Genomic DNA, 12914 nt, shown 5'->3' with positions numbered 1-12914 from the left:
ACCACGAAACGCATCGAAGACAATAAACTATAAATAGCGGACGTACGTGGAGTCCGAATAGTCGGCTCCAGATGGCCGGGGATATCCTGTCGGAGCGAACTCATGTTAATTATAGTCGGTAAGTGGGCACGTGTTTAGCTCGAAGCCAGCACTGGAGATCTTATTCATTGTAAATACATACGCTCGTAATATGTGTGGCTTGTTTAAAAATATATACATTATAATTTAGGTTTACACAGAAAATGTCAAGCATAATTATGTAAACTAGAGGTCCCGCAGTAGTCGAAATTCGACTATAATTAATTGGAATTGTACCTATATAATAAATTTGTACACTATCATGATTGTATTTTATACTTCTATAATCACAAATTTCGCCAAGGCTACACTATAAAAAGTATTAATAAACACAAACAATATTTAATTTTAATGTATTCCCAATTTGACCACAGACGTCAAGAACAAAAGTTTGACAATTAATAGTATTCATGCATGTGTGCGTCAAATACATGGTATGTAGTGTGTGTAATGTTTTCTTTATTGATTTAATGTATCTTTTATGCATTATTTTAACAAAATATTAGCATTGTGCACTTCTTCTCTATATTCTCTATAAGTGTGGAAAATTTCATACTCCTCCGTCCGCGCAGTTTTCGTAAAAAGAGATACAAAGTTTTTGCTTCACGTATTAATATATAGATTTGTTTTTTTTTCGGGCAGGTACCGTAAGATTTCTACCAATATTAGTGTCACTATACCTACATCTATATTACGAAGTCATCTTCACATAGTGACCTGCTGACAAATCTATCAAACCATTGTGTAGAACTCCGCTTCCAACAGTCAGGAAATAACACACAGATTGCTGTAGTTCACTTCCCGAGCGCTTCTTCAAACGAGGCTTGTGGAGAGTATTAAGCGGTCGGCAGCGGCTTGACTCTGCCCCTGGCATTGCTGAAGTCCATGGGCGACGGTAACCACTCACCATCAGGTGGGCCGTATGCTCGTCTGCTTACAAGGGCAATAAAAAAAAAAAACTTAATACTGTATTGCTTTATTTGTAACTCCACTTGTACAATCTTTAGCTATGTGCTGACTACAGAATATACCGCTTTTTCTTCCGTTTTTTCAGACAACCGCCTTTTTTATTATGTCACGTCCCTACTACAGCCATTGCTCCCACCAACAGTGTCGCTATTTGGCAATCTGATAATTGTCTTAATTTTAACATGATACATTTTATTTTAATTATTTTACAAGAAGCCTTACAATTGTTTATAAATTTATAGACTAAAAATACCTAGTAAATTTGTGAAATTATTGTCGAAATGCATACTTTGCCAAAGAGCCTGCGTGGTGGGAGCATCTTGGTCGCATGACCATGACCTCATTAATCTACAATCAGACGACTCATCTGTGTTCCGTAGCACGGCTGATGTCCATTAGCGACGGTGACTGCTTACTATCAGTCGCAATTCTAATAATACCAGTTCTAACTCAGCCATATCTGACACCGAACTGAAGGTGAACTCACACCTCCGCTTATAGTTGGCTTAGCCAACGATTAGGCAGTCAAATAAAGAAAAGGACCAAAGAAAAATGATTTTTTCTAAATGCGTTCTGTAAACTTCCACAAAATTGGTATAGCAATTGTCGAAATTAGCGTATAAACATACCAACAAAAGTCCGTTGAAAATTTTCTTCTGTATGCAGAAGGTCTATTGTTATCGAAACCAGCAACGAGTATGAATGAAACTTAATAAATTACATCGTGTAAGTTAATACACAAACATTTGAACAGCGCTCGTGACGCCGTGACTATTTTAGGCACGTGGTAATTGAATTCCGAATTATTACTATATATTTTATTGACACAAATCTATTAAGAAACCGTATCCATATGTCTTGTAGTTTAAATTGTAGAAACAGGTGTTGGATTTTATGTAATAAATTATTACATTGTATGGCGCCCTCTGGTGTGCCGCCAACACCGATGACGTGCTACTTACTGTCATAGACATGCTGAAACAAATTTTATTCCAGTGGAAATACATGGAATCATATCGCCGTGGACACATATCGTGAACTGCTTGGGACTTATTTTCGCCCTGGCATTGCGTAGATGTCCATGGTCGACCTGAAGGGTATGGAAATGCTCAGACGAGAGAAACGAACCTTTTATTAATGTTATTTATTTAAGACATTACTGTTTTTTACTGTTATATATTTTCTTGAGACCATAGTGTTATGACGCTACTCTTCTATCCACTGACATAGATTACTAGTGTTGTGCTACAGCTCACACTTCTTAATAGGGATGTACACACTAACACGGCGCTGACCCCTTAGCATCCTTAGTAGTCTTCTGTTTACAATGATAGAGATGACTTTTGATTTTGAAGCTTGAAATTCTAATTTTTGAGTAGTAGCAGAGCTAGGGGTGGCGAGGGTTGTTATTCCTTAGTTAATAACCGAACAAACTAATAGCATTTCTATTTTCCCCTACCTATTCACTAGTACCCTAAGAGGCTATTCCAGCTACGTGCGGACGGGTAGGTGACGGCTCAAGGGCTCAACTTGAGAGATTTTACTAAAACTAGCCTTATATAAGAGAAGTGCTTCGCAGAATCTGCCACCGGATCGGAATCGCGACTCACTGAGAAGATCCGGCGAGAAACTCAGTGGGCTGTGTCTATGGGTTAGTTCGTTCTACTAATAGCATTGTAAGATAACTTGAACATAAGCTCCGGAGAGGATTGTTAAATAGTTCAGCGTTGAACAAATTTGTATGAGTTTATTTATTAACTGCTTATAAAATGTTCCACACCTCTGACAGGAAGTCGGACATCCGTAACAAGTGTTGGGCTTAACACACGCTGACTGATGCCACGATGTTCATGTTCTATTTATTTTTAAGGAAACTCCTCTTTGAAACACATAAATAACTGGACTTATCAATGTGTCAGTTTAAGACGAAGGGAGTGAGATAATGTATTTATTTTCGAACGACTTCAAATGTTTGTAGCAGCTGGTTTTTCGTGTTTAAATTTAAGAATGCGCTCGTTTTATGTTAGTATGATTTTTTACACTTTCATATCAAAAATTATGGCGGGTGAATTAATTTTTCTACCTATTCGCTGTTAACTTAAGGGGCTTTTTTTTGTCGGGCAGGAATCTCATTTGAGGTAACCGCGCCTAAGGGGCACGCAGGATTTGTGGGACTTGACGGTTTGCAGATGTTGGGTGCAGACCGCGGGCCCAAGGATATTTTAAGGGCTATTACAACTTCGCGCGGACGGATGACGGATGACGGGCTCAACCTGAAAGCATTTACTAATACCAGCAGAAAGAGCAGTGCTCCGTAAAATCTATCAGGAATCGCCACCAACTAAGAAGATTCGGCGAGAAACTCAATGGGCTATGTCTATGGGAAGTCACAGGACACTCTTAGTAAAGTATAAACACAATTTTGTTTTCAATATAATACTTAATGTCAAATTCAAAACTAGAATGTCACTGACAATTCGATTAAACTCTGGCATATCTATACTAATATATCAATCTACAGTAGTGTTTACGGATGTTCCGTTATAACTACTGAACCGTGCATCCGATTGACTTGAAACTTGGTATCCATGTAGAAAATACATGTACTTAATGGATAGGCTAATATTTGTATGAGTGTTGGACTCCCTACACCAGTTGCGGGGGCGTTAATGATGAGAATCTTTGTGGGGGTGAGAAATAATAATGTTAATTTTAAATGCCCAGCGAAGCGGACGGGTACAGCTAGTAGAATATAATATTTGTTCTCCAGTTTAATAAGTAAAACAAGAAATCTTTGTATCAATTCAAGGAATAGACACATATGTTCTCTACCCACTCGAATGCGTGTGTGGAGTGATTTTTTTTGTCTCAAAAAAAGACAAATACAAGCACATTGTGTTGAATAATGACACCAATGTTCACATCTGGCATACAAATTCGGTAACAAAGCTCGCGTTGCGTCAGACATGTCACTACCCGCCAAAGGCTTTAAGAAAAAGACAAAAACCCAGAACTTAAATAATCATTTTAAAGTTCTTCATTCATATATCGAGGAGTCAATAGTTATTTGCGACATTTTTGCATATTTACAGGAGAGCAAATTACAGTTTAAAATTTGGAAAAAATATCATAACAAAAGAACTTATTCAGCTATGTGAATGAAGTAAACTTAATTGAAGCTCAATTAAATAAAACGCACCTTTAATAAAGAATAATGTCGCGTATATAGCGAAATGTCGCTTAAACCAAATAGCCTTGTACCTCGACGAATAATGTGTATATTACATAACTTTTATAATTTATATAGTGAAATATATACACATATATAGTTCGGCTATGCCCCGAGCATTGCAAATACATCATCGGATAACTGTATCTTCGAAGGTATCCATTCCATAAGTATCATCAAGTCGTCGTGGCCTAAAGGATAAGACGTCCGGTGCATTCGTATGCATTGGTGTTCGAATCCCGCAGGCGGGTACCAATTTTTCTAATGAAATACGTACTTAAGAAATGTTCATGATTGACTTCCACGGTGAAGGAATAACATCGTGCAATAAAAATCAAACCCGCAAAATTATAATTTGCGTAATTACTGGTGGTAGGACCTCTTGTGAGTCCGCACGGGTAGGTACCACCGCCGCCTATTTCTGCCGTGAAGCAGTAATGCGTTTCGGTTTGAAGGGTGGGGTAGCCGTTGTAACTATACTGAGAGCTTAGAACTATATCTCAAGGTGTGTGGCGCATTTACGTTGTCGATGTCTATGGGCTCCAGTAACCACTTAACACCAGGTGGGCTGTGAGCTCGTCCACACATCTAAGCAATAAAAATAAAATAAAAAAATATATATCAATTTGTCAACTTGTAATCTAAAAACATAATGTATCAATTAAAACACATTTCTAAGAGACATTTCTTATGACGACGCTTGCAGCTGAAAGTATTGTACTTTTTGACGAAGCATGTTGCTGATAAGTCTATTTCTGTAATCTGACGAAGCATATTGCGGATAATAACATGTACTTTTAGGTTATTAAAAAAATATTTTGTGAATTATTATAAATAATAAATTGAATTTCTAAGAGATCGTATTGTTCTTCTTTGTCGTTTCCTCACTAATGAGGATCGTGACCATATATGATTTGTTTCTATTTACTTCAGTCCTGCGTCAGCTCAATAGATTCTGGCAGAGCTTGCCCTTCTCTAGTACTCGGCCTCTGGATCGCTTCCCGTGCATCTATACCACGATCGACTGCTCCGCAATTTTTTTCTTTTTTTTTCCTACCTATGCTGATAGCCTTGAGAGGCTATTTCAGCTTCACCCTAACGTGTGTAGGTGAGCTCACGGGGCTCAACCGGAGTGTTGCTAACACTGACCCTAGCAAGAGTAATGCTCCGCAGAATCTACCACCGGATCGGAAACGCGACCCACTGAGAAGATCCGGCGAGAAACTCAGCGGGCTTGCTTCTCTAACTCACGCATATTTGACCGCATTATATGTCCAAAGAAATTGATATTCTCGGCATAGAAAGGTAAGTGGTTTTTTTGATATGGATTTCCTTTCAAATCTTAAAGAGATCGTATAAACATATGATAATAAATTCAAAATGTCAACAGTCCCGCTGAAATGTAATAATTTAATTTGTTGTCAAGACCGCAGTCTATAAGTCAAACAGCTTTGATATGTCGGACAGCGAGATGTTATATGGATCTCGTGGGACATGTTAAGATTTGTAAGGAATGTGTGTTAACTAAGAGTTGAGTTTAAAACTGTTAATCATAAATTTTACGGCTTCAAACGAGGAGTAGCAAGTTTTCTAACGTTTTTTCGATTCTGGTTTTTTTTTTCTACCCTACCTATGCTGATAGCCTTGAGAGAATCTACCACCGGATCGGAAACGCGACCCACTGAGAAGATCCGGCGAGAAACTCAGTGGGCTATGTGATTCTGGAAGACACATACGACCTAAGACTTCAAATACAAAATAGTTTTAACACTGACACGGACTTAGATCGGGAATTATCAACCAGCTAGCTGCGTTACCTACCGCTTCATAATAGCGATAAGACTGGCTAATGTACCATACATTTTGTAAGTAGTACTTTTATTGAGTGTCACATCCCGATTGCCACCAGTGCGGGCGGGCAAATACAGTTAAGTGTTAGATAAAATTGTAGAATAAGCAGTCTTATCGCTAAAAGCGATCTCTTCCAGACCACGCGTTTTTATTTCAATTAATTCTGTAAAAGATACAGTAGGTATGTTGCGGTGTAGTATTCTTTACAATACTCAGAGGGATCTATGAAAATACTAAACCTAATACCTAATAACTTACTATAGTAAAAATATATTATATAATAGAAAATATTTTTTGTGGGCCTTCAGAGATCTTGATGACTTTGACACCGATCCGGAATGCAGATACACCACTGAGAAGAATAGTTAAGAGAATCGGAGCTTGCGTTTTTTCCAAAAAAATGTATAATGTATCGCTACACAATAATGTACAAATTTGTTTAAATCAATGTTTAAATAATTCATAAAAAAAACATAATCTATGACCCTGCAAATCCCAGCTCGAGTTTTGGCACCCTAATCACGAATATGAATAACAAATGAACTACAATGTAAGAGGGGCACTGTTAAGGCTTCGTCAAACAGAACGCGTAATTTATAGCGCTGGCGTTCTGTTTGACGGTATGTTACCATAGTAGTATGACACATCTCGGCGTCATAGCGTAGCGCTCTGACGCGCGCTAATTACGCGTTCTGTTTGACGAAGCCTTTATTGAGTTTAAAAATACATTGAAGTTGTCGTGTCCTAAAGGATAAGATGTCTGGTGCATTCGTGTCGAGAAATGCGACTGTTTCGGTGTTCGAATCCCGCAGGCAAGTACTAATTTTTCTAATGAAATACGTACTTAACAAATATTCCGGATTGACGTCCACGGTGAAGAAATAACATCGTGTAATAGAAAATGAAACCCGCATACTTATAATTTGCGTAATTACTGGTGGTAGGACGTCTTGTGAGTCCGCACGGGTAGGTACCACCACTCTTTTTCTGCCGTGAAGCGGTTATGCGTTTCGGTTTGAAGGGTGGGGCAGCCGTTGTAACTATACTGAGACCTTAGAACTCATATCTCAAGGTGGGTGGCGGCATTTACGTTGTAAATGTCCACCCATCTAAGCAATAATAATAATAAAAAGCGTGGATCTTTGTGACATAAAAACGAATTTTAAAGAGTTTATTATATATTTAAAAAAAAGTTTTAGTGCATCAAATGAGGAGATTCGCAAGAAACCCATTGTAACCGACATAGCCCAAATGATTGCTACTGTGAAGTGGCACTGGGCAGTGCACTTTGCTCGTGGAACAAATGGCTTTTGAGGCTGAAAAGTTGTCCAGTGGCGACCGCGTACCGGAAGACGTAGCGTGGGTAGACCTCCCACAAGAAGGACCGACGACCTGTTGAGGGTGGCGGGAATCCGCCAGATGCAGGCAGCGCAGCACTGATCATTATGGTGAAGCTTGAGACGGGCCTATGTCCAGGAGTGTACTTGGACTGAAATAAACATAGATTAGTAGAAATTGAATACGCCATTATACATTTGTTTTTATAGGAATTGTATTGCATAGTAAAGTCATTACCATAAATTATTATCTACATTTTTTTCCTACCTATGCTGATAGCCTTGAGAGGCTTTTTTTTTTATTGCCTAGATTTGTGGACGAGCTCACAGCCCACCTGGTGTTAAGTGGTTACTGGAACCCATAGACATCTACAACGTAAATGCGCCACACACCTTGAGATATAAGTTCTAAGGTCTCAGTATAGTTACAACGGCTGCCCCACCCTTCAAACCGAAACGCATTACTGCTTCACGGCAGAAATAGGCGGGGCGGTGGTGCCTACCACCGCGGTGGTAGGACTCACAACAGGTCCTACCACCAGGCTAGTTCAGCTTCTCCTTGACATGTAGGTGAGCTAACGGGGCTCAAGCCGGAGTCTTGCTAACACTGGCCCTAGCAAGAGCAGTGCTTCGCAGAATCTACCACCGGATCGAAAACGCGACCCACTGAGAAGATCCGGCGAGAAACTCAGTGGGCTCTAATAATTATTCCATTACCAAAATATTTTGTTGTTACTAAAAAACAAACAAGATTCGTGTAGAATTTTCTTCAGTTTCCGCGAGTTGTACGTACTTTTACGATTTTACCTCGGGTTTTTTTGTCATTACATTATTCTAATGTATCGAATATTTTAGAAAATGCTTTTTTTGCCGTATAAGTATAATTTATGGGTTATTTCAGGAAAATGATGTGTGTACGGCACTGTTTCTATGACTATTGCGAAACAATCACGATTTGAACAGGCTTTATATCATTCAAGTACAATTTACACTTAGACCTCACGCCTCAAGTTCAAGGACGATATTTGTGAATGTTCTTAGTGGCTCTAGTAGCTATCCGTTTAAATCAGACCGTCATATTATTATTTATACGAATAAAACAGTGGTCAACATTCTCGCGTCATTTCAAAGTTTTCAATGACGCCATCTTGCTTTTATTGTACATTCTAGAACATTAATAACTTTTGCGTTATTCATTTCTAGAATCGATAACAACAAATCCTAAAAGTTTAGCAATTAAACAAATATGTTAATTGTGAAAGTTACACCTAATTAGCTGGCAAGTTAAATGTGAGGGCAATTTAAACTAATTTAGCTTCACATCCGGCTCATTGGTTGTCAGTTCATCGGAACCTCAGCCTTTTTTGCTTGAGACGCTCTCTCGCAAAGAGATGCGTTACAGGCTCGTGGAATGTTTGACGGCAAATTTCATGGCTTAAGTTACGGTCACGATACGTGGACGGGACGTCAAATTAATATTAAAAAAAAAAAAATTGGCTGTCTGCAAAATCGGTTTACGGACGATATTTTTACATCATAAAAAACATTGATGAAAAATTGCATACTTATATGAATTGAATTGAATTATTATCACTGAATTATCATTATTTCGTATGATACAAAGAAGAAGTTAATTGAAAATTACAATTTTTTCGATAAATGAACGCTGGGGCCGATCATGTCTCTCTATCCCTAGTTCCGAGCTCTCGCTTGCACGCTTAGACTCAGGCGGAACGTGACACTTTTTCACGATCGATTTTTATGACGTTATCTCGTCAAAAAAAACTCTTTGAACCAAAGCGAAATCAGTGAAAACTTCGTATTTTTAGTGTATGGGAAAACGGTGAGGGTACCCAAGCGTATTAAAAGCTATATCTTTCTGATGTAAAGCCAACTTGAATTCACTACGAAAATAATTATTAATAAAATAATAAGTAGAACAACGAGTGGAGTCAAATTATTTATTGTTGACGTTAGTAAGCTTACATCCTTTGTACTGTTTATCGAAGATGTACATTCAATAATTATCATTTAATCACTAAAAATCATGACATTTTCAATAGTTTTTTATGCTTATTTCGGTATTCACTATGATGTCATTTAAAAAATCATATATTAATTCTGCAACATTGAAAAGCGGCTTCCAAATAACGAAACTAAAATGCATTAACAAAACAGATAGATAATCTTAATTTTTAGGACGCAACATATCCACATTAAGCCCGTCCGTTCTCGCAGCGGAAACATCAAGTCGTTTGCTGACATGTGTCGCGTCTGCATGTGTCTCGGCGTGGACGTGCGATTGATGACGTCATCACTCATTTCGACCAGACAGTTTTTGCAAACGCGGACCCCACAGATTGCGTGTGCGATGTTTTTTAGTTTTCCACAATAATAATGTCGATGATTGCCGGTCCGGTTTCCTGTTCTGCGGTGTCGTCGACGGGTGTTTAATAAAAATAAATACTCCGAAAGAAAAGACAAGAACTACTAGTAAATAAATAAATTTGGTATTTTTTGAGGTGGTCTTCGGGCAGATCGATACAAAGCCGATTGGGCGTCAAGCATCACATATAAAAGCAAAGATGTGTAATGAGTTTATTATAATATTATTAATAAGATGTTTTCGTAATAAATAATGATATACGTATTTTGTTTGACCGGAATTGTTTGATTATTAAAAACTAATAAGAAATTGAAAATCAAAAACCATGTAAAACAATAAATAGGCCTCTCACAGAATTGATACATAAAAACATTTTTGTATAATATTTATTCACCTGTAAGTAATTTGATATGAAAAAAGACTAGTTAATCGGCTACAGAATCACACCTTTCATGTAAAAAATTCATCTAACGTCCTTTATACACTGTCGAAATGCAAAACGTAGAGCGATGAATGCTTAGACACGGCCATCCAAAAATTTTATGGTACTAAATTTTTTTTTCTTAGATGTTAATTTTATTTTTTTATTTTTAATGAATATGATCGATCTTCTAGAGATGCTACAAATACTCCTCAATCACAAATCCGTATAATATTCACGTATCGTCTTAACTCAAGCCTCATGTTAGTCACCGTTATTCATAGGTATGTATGTACAGTGCCAGGGGTACAGGGCTATTGTATATTCGTATGACGTATTCCTCCAAATAATCGTAATAACATACACAAAATATCGGAATCACAATTTTCTAATAAAGACAATGTAAGCACAATCTAAATTTTCTATCTATCTATCAGTTTAATCCCCCTAATCATGTTTCGTTTTCCTACACAATAAATTTGAATGATTCATTACAGTTTCATAAATGAATTCAGGCTTATTCAAGTTAAGTGCATTTCTAAAAGCCATGGAAAGTGTGTAGCGGCTAGCTCTTAAGGTTTCGTCAAACAGAACGCGTAATTAACGCGCGTCAGAGCGCTAAACTGACGCCGCGCTATGACGCCGAGATGTGTTGTACTACTATGGTAACATACCGTCAAACAGAGCCCCAGCGCTATAAGTACGCAGCGCTTTGTCGCGGCGTAGGGACGTCTTGACGTCAGGCGTTGTAATTTTTTACAAATTTTATTTTAGCGTCCGAGTGAATGTGTATTAAAATACTAGATAATGCCCGAAAAAATGATATAAATAGTTAGAAAATACCCGTGCTTATACAATGCCACATCTGAATCACTCGATTTCTTAATACTTTTAAATTTTCACACTGCTATCGAAAGGCACAATGATTTGGCGAATGCGTTGCGTCAAGGAGCATTAGACTCATCTAGTCAATTTGAAGAGCGCGACGTTAAGTACGCGTTCTGTTTGACGAAGGCTTTATAGAACGCAAGATATTTGACAGATGCCTGAATCTCGCTAATTGCATTTTCAAGATAATTTTTCTTAATTCCCTATCTAAAGGCCGGTAGCATATGTGCTATTCCAGCTAAGCTAGGACGTGGATAATTTTACATATGTACAAGTTCCGAACAATAACGTTTGGACGGTCTATCGAGCAATTACACAATTACGTCTTTTGTATCCAAATTTTTTTTGCATCACATTATCTGTGTAATTAAGTTTTGCGTGACACATGTCAAATTAAATATTGACATAAGTGAAACATCGCAGCTTCAGTTTTATTTGCCATGCAGATGTTCAAATCCAAACATGAACTTGTGTAGATCCAAACACAACTCACTCTTTTACCTGATGTTTCAAATCACTTTGGGACATTAACGTGCTCCTGTACCCACTTGTCTGCTTATTTCATTCAAATGGTAGTAAAAAACCAATAAGAGAAATTTCAAAGGATGCATTTGCTAACACAAAACCGTTGCAAATAATATGAGTATTAACATGAAACAAATCCAAGGACTTGATATAATTGTAATAAGTATTGACGTTTAAAAACAGAAATATTGATATTAAATATTCTGTTATCGTTACAGTTATTATCAAAACAAACATCACTGGATTGAGAAATTATTTATCGTTTATTATGATCACTATCAAACACCTGTATAAAAAAGTAATCAGCTTGTTTTATACTATCTTAACGACGACTATCTTAAAGGTCAAAGATTCAATGGAAAATTTTAAGATTTTTCCATCAATTTGTGTTTTTTAACCCTAAGATATTAATTGAATAAAAAAGCCATAGTAAACAATATAACTCAAACTCTTAAGATAAAAAATTCTTCATGCATTTTTTTATATTGGACAAAATTAAATTTTAACTCGAATGCTAGATTTGAGTATCAAAAGAACTGAAAACGCACTAGCATTTGAAATCCATTGTGGTTGCGACTTGGACACGGCAGAGCATACGCCCGTCGCCTGCCCCGCATGGGAGGGGTGGCGCCGTGTCCTCGTCGCAAAAATAGGAACCGACTTGTCGTTGCCGAGTGTTGTGGCATCGATGCTCGGCGACGACGAGTCGTGGAAGGCGATGCTCGACTTCTGCGAGTGCACCATCTCGCAGAAGGAGGTGGTGGGGCGCGTGAGAGACGCACAATCCCGCCGCCGTCGAGCGGGGGCCAGGGAGGCGGATCTCGCCCAAGCCCTGGCCCTCTAAGTGTTTCGGGTCCCCTTCATATGTCGGTCTGGGGACCGGCGAAGGGGGCCTAAGAAGACGACGTGCAAGCTGCTCTGCACGCGTTTTACGCAAGAGCATCCGGGTGATGAAAGGCCGGCTATCCTCGACCCACGCTGGTTCTGACCCAGCGGGGTATTCCGTAGGATAACCCATTCTAACCGGCGCCATCTAGGCGGGCTCCGGATAGCCTGCCGACCGAGAGGGCTGGTGGTCGTGGCGCCGACGACCGCCAGTCCGGCGTCCCGAGGGGGAGGGTGATGGGAGAGATGTGCTCCGCACTAAACGCTTCACTTTCCCCCTTTTGCCTTTTCATGGGTTCTGTCTCATGCGAGGTTCGGACGCGGGTTATTGAGCGATAGGAGGCT

At 38.6% G+C, this 12914-nt stretch overlaps 1 long non-coding RNA gene across 1 annotated transcript in view; it reads right to left on the bottom strand.

Annotated features, from left to right (window-relative positions):
* Window positions 1-7268: 7268 nt before the first annotated feature.
* The window catches only part of LOC134201832 (uncharacterized), a 45306-nt gene continuing 39660 nt past the window's right edge, over window positions 7269-12914 (bottom strand). Inside the window, exon 2 of the long non-coding RNA XR_009977089.1 lies at window positions 7269-7616. This is a non-coding gene — a long non-coding RNA (uncharacterized LOC134201832). The remainder of the gene's footprint in view (window positions 7617-12914) is intronic.

This window comes from Bombyx mori, chromosome 3, assembly GCF_030269925.1.
Source record: "Bombyx mori chromosome 3, ASM3026992v2".
NCBI lineage: Eukaryota > Metazoa > Arthropoda > Insecta > Lepidoptera > Bombycidae > Bombyx > Bombyx mori.
The sequence above is the reverse complement of the archived record's forward strand: the minus strand, read 5'-3'. Positions and strand labels throughout refer to the sequence as shown.